Genomic DNA, 5517 nt, shown 5'->3' on the forward strand with positions numbered 1-5517 from the left:
TGTCTAGAAACATCCTCAAAGACATACCAGAAATAATGTTTAACCAGATAATCTAGGCACCATGGCCCAGGCAAGATGACAAATAAAATTAATCATCACAACTGGTTCTTACCTGCAGCCAAAGTTGAGAACCATTGCTCTAGATACTAGAAAGAATGAAATCTAAAGCCTGGAACTGTCTCCAAGGAGTTAACAGTCGTCTTAATGGTCAGGTGCTCCTCATAATAAGTAGAAATACAAGTTAAGAGAATGGCTAAATAGGTTGGTTTGGGATGCAGAAATTTGAGGAAATGATATCCTAACAAAAGTTTGCTTTATGTACATCTAGAAACATACTCACTTTTTTCCATTATCTCCATACAAGAGAAGCAGAACCTAAACATGTAAACAGGGATTTTGATCTCTTTTAAGCAATGAACTACTAATGCAGGTTTATTGCATTGAACAAGAAAAATGACTTTAATTTTCCAGCATAATTTGAAAACTTGCCATTCAATTACTAAATATTTTAAAACTTTTCAGTATGTTCCCTCTTGTGTTCTTATAAACCTTTTATGAGTTGGGGAAAATTAGTGTCACATTCATGAATAAGTAAGCACAAAGGCTGCATTGGTGCAAATTCAATGATCACCACTATTTTTTTTTTTTTTTTTTGTCATTTGGCAGCAAGAATAGACTTAACATCTAAACATAATCAGCACTGTTTGTGATGTTTTAGTCTACAGCTCCAAATTCTAAAATACAGAATTTGAATCTGTTTATCCTCTGGTAGCATATTTAGGAATAAAAGACAAACTTTTGAGTGTGAATCCTGTTTCCTCTTGGTCAAATATGGACCCTTCCTCCACTTAGCAAAGTGTCTTTGTCACAGTAATTGGTAAAAAGTGCATGAAGAAATTAGAAAGGCCAATGATGCATTCTTATCTTGATCAAAAGCTGATTTCTGACTTCTTTCTGGTTATAATCAAGCTAAACTCAGAGCTAACCACCTCTGGGGGAACAGAAAACAACCTCAAAACAGATTTAAACCACCTGAATTCTGAACTCTATTTTCATATTCTGTGTGTTGTAGCTAACTTTGGGAATGTTATCAAAAAGTTCTCTTTTATTCATTGATACAAAAGGAAATGATAATTTGTATCTCATAGGGTTGTCATAAATATTAAATGACATAACCTATTTAAAAACGATAGCGCAGCTTTAGAGATGTACTCAGTAGCTGTTTATTCCCTCCATCCCTCCCTTATAGTTTTCTACCACCTTTCCTCTTCCCTGGGTAGAATGCACCTGGTCTTCACTTATTGTCTGTCTAAACCTATACTTTGGGTAACACCATGTAATAATCTGAGGCTGAGGTTGATCCAAAATGGACAGAAGAAAATAATCTTTGCCAGATCCCAATATTTGATGGAAATGAAGCGGAGAAGTACAGTGAGCCCAGATAAATTGGAAACTCTTGAGAATCACAGAATTGTGAGCACACTAAGATGGCTGTTGTTTGAATTGGATTGCTGGTGTATTATATCAGCCTTAGAAGTACTGGAAGAAAAGGGAAAGAGATTTCCTTGATAAATAATTGAAGCTAATTTTCAAATACTTAAGAGGCTGTATGACCCCATCAGTGAATTCCTATCCATCCAACTTCCCACCCCCTGTAGCTGGATGAGCTCACTCTCATGAACTACATGAGGATGTTCAAATTTGACTATTAGAACTGCTCCATATAAAATTCTACTGCCATCAGATTTTACTTTTTTTATTTTAATTCAATTAATTAACATATATTATTGGTTTCAGAGGTACAGGTCTGTGATTCATCAGTCTTATATAATACCCAGTGCTCATATAATGCCCTCCTTAATGTCCATCACCCAGTTACTCCATCCTTCCACCTCTCTCCCCTCCAGCAACCCTCAGTTTGTTTCCTGTGTTTAAGAGTTTCTTATGGTTTGTCTCCCTCTCTGGTTTCATCTTTTACTTTTTTCCTCTCTTCCCCTCTGATTTTAGCCTATGCTTTGCACATTGTTACTTGGTATTATCACCTTAAAAAATCAGAAAAACAAAAATCTGCACAATGATTCAATATTTAAGATTTGACCTCACTAACTCACAAAAATTCCACTAAAATTATAGGAGAGGGGTACAATGACAGTAAAAATGCATGCTTTTTCCTCATCAAAGCCCTATCCTACCTCTCCAAAGGTAACTACTATACTGACTTTTAAAAATTATGGTAAGGTACCCATAACAAAATTTACCATATTTACCAATTTAAGTGTACAGTTCAGTGTTATTAAGCACATTCATATTATGTAACCAATCTCCAGAATCTTTCATCTGGTAAAACTGAAATTCTATACCCATTAAACATTAGCTCCTCCATTCCCTCTCCGTTGTCCTTGGCAACCACCTTTCTATTTTTCTCTCTCTATGATTTTGATTATTCTATGAACATCACATAAGTAGAATCATATAGTATTTGTATTTTTGTAACTACCATATTTCACTTAGCATAATGTCCTTAAGGTTCATCCATGTGTTAGCATGTGTCAGAGTTTCATTCCTTTTTAAGGGCAAATAATACTACATTGTATGTACATACCATATTTTGCTTATCCATTCATCAATTGTTGGACACTTGGGTGGTCTCCACCTTTTGACTACTGTAAATAATGCTGCTATGAACTTGGGTGTACAGATCTCTCTTCAAAACCTTGCTTTTAATTGTTTGGGGTATATGTCTAGGTGTGGAATTGCTGGATCATGTGGTAATTCTATTAATTTTTTAAGGAAGCATCAAACTTTTTTCCACAGTGGCTGCACCATTTTATCTTCCCTCTAACAATGTGCAAGGATTCCAATTTCTCCATATCCTTCCCAACGATTGTTATTTTCTGTTTATTTGATAGTAGGTATCCTAAAAGGTGGTATCTCATTGTGGTTTGGGGTTGCATTTACCTAATGATTAGTGATGTTGAGCATCTTTCATGTACTTATTGGCCATTTTTTATCTTCTTTGGAGAAATGCCTACTCAAATCTTTTGCCCCTTTTTGAATCGGGGGTTGTTTGTTTTTTGTTGCTGAGTTGTGGGAGTTTTATACATATATATTTTTGATATTTATCCTTTATCAGATACATGATTTGCAGATATTTTCCTCCAGTTGTCTTTTTACTATGTTTATAGTGTCTTTTGATGAACAAAATTTTAAAATTTTGAGGTAATTCTATTTGTCTATATTTTCTTTTGCTGCCTGTGCCTTTGAGGTCATTGACTGATTGATTTTTGACATGTGTGCCGGGACCATTTAATGGCAAAAGAAAAGTCCCTTCAACAAATTAGGACAGCTTGATATTACATGCAAAAGAATGAAATTGTACCCCTACCTTGCACCATACACAAAAATTAACTCAAAATGGATCAATGATCTAAATATAGGAGCTGAAACCATAAACTCTTGGAAGAAAATATAGTGGTAAATCTTCATAACCTTGGATTTGGCAGTGGATTCTTAGATATTACACCAAAGCACAAGCAACAAAAGAAAAAAACAGATAAAGTAGACATCATCAAAATTTAAAATTTTGTACACCAAAGGACATAATCAAAAAGTGAAAAGACAATGTACAGGATTAGGAAGAATATTTGCAAATGATATATCTGATAAGTGACTACAATCTATGATATGTTAAAACTTTTACAACTCAAAACAACAAAAAGACCAACAACCCAATTTTTAAAATTGGTAAAGGACTGGGACACTTGGGTGGCACAGTTGGTTAAGCATCCAACTCTTGGTTTTGGCTTAGGTTGTGTTCTCAGGGTCGTGCGATGGAGCCCCACGTCAGGATCCTCACTGAATGCGGAGTCTGCTTGAGATTCTCTCTTTTTCTCCCTCTGCCCCTTCTGCTTGTGCTCTTTCTTTCTCTAAAATAAATAAATAAATCTTTTTTAAAAAATGGTAAAGGACTTGTATAGACATCTCTTCAAAGAAGATATGCAAATAGTCAAGGAGCACATGAAAAGATGCTCACTATCCTTAATCATTAATGAAATGCAAATCAAAACTACATGAGGTACCACTTCACACTCACTAAGATGGCAGCAGCAACAACAATAACAAACAATAACAACAACAAAACAAGAACAACAGAATATAACAAATTCTGGTGTGAATGTGGAGAAATTGAAAATCTTGCACATTGCTGGTAGTAAAGTAAAATGGTGTAGTCACTGTGGAAAATAATTTGGGTGTTCCTGAAAAATGTTAAAAATAAAATTACCATGACCTCATAATTCCATTCCTAGGTGTATACCCAGAAGAACTGAAAACACATATTTCAAGTACATGTACACACATGTTCTCAGGAGCACCATTCACAAAAGCCAAAAGGTGAAAATAACCCATCAATGGTTGAATGGATAAACAAATTATGGTATGTACACATACTGGAATATTATTCGGCAATAAAAAGGAATGAAAGACTGACATGTGCTACCTACATGGATGAACCTCAAACATATTATAGCAGGGGTGCTGGGTTGGCTCAGTCTGTGGAACATGCGATTCTTGATCTCAGGGTTGTGGGTTCAAGCCCCATGTTGGGTGTAGGGATTACTTAAATAAATAAATAAATCTTTAAAGAAAATTACGGTAAATTAAGGAGCCAGATACAAAAGGTCACATTTTATATAATTCTGTATACATGAACTATCCAGAATAGATAAATCCATAAAGATAGAATACAAATTGGTGGTTGCTGGGAGCTGGTGGGGAGGGGAGAATAGGGAGAAACTGCTTACTGGGCAAGGCGGCTTTTACCTTGGAGTGATGGAATGTTTTGTAATTAGATAAAGGTGGTGACTGCACAACATTGTGAATATACTATATGCCATTGAAATGCCACTTTAAAATGGTTATTTTATATGATTTTTTAAAAAATCCATTTTTAACTCAGAAAACTATAAAATACTCATGAAAGAAATTGAAGAAGACACAAAGAAATGGAAAAACGTTCCATGCTCATGGATTGGGAGAATCAACATTGTGAAGATGTCAATGCTACCTAGAGCAATCTACACATTCAATGCAATCCCCATCAAAATACCATCCACTTTTTTCAAAGAAATGGAACAAATAATCCTAAAATTTGTATGGAACCAGAAGAGACCCAGAATAGCCAGAGGAATACTGAAAAAGAAAAGCAAAGCTGGCGGCATCACAATTCCGGACTTCCAGCTCTATTACAAAGCTGTCATCATCAAGACAGTATGGTACTGGCACAAAAACAGACACATCGATCAATGGAACAGAATCGAGAGCCCAGAAATGGACCCTCAACTCTATGGTCAACTTATCTTTGACAAAGCAGGAAAGAATGTCCAATGGAAAAGAGACAGTCTCTTCAACAAATGGTGTTGGGAAAATTGGACAGCCACATGCAGAAGAATGAAACTGGACCATTTCCTTACACCACACACAAAAATAGACTCCAAATGGTTGAAAGACCTAAACGTG

Source organism: Zalophus californianus, chromosome 6 (assembly GCF_009762305.2).
Source record: "Zalophus californianus isolate mZalCal1 chromosome 6, mZalCal1.pri.v2, whole genome shotgun sequence".
Lineage (NCBI taxonomy): Eukaryota > Metazoa > Chordata > Mammalia > Carnivora > Otariidae > Zalophus > Zalophus californianus.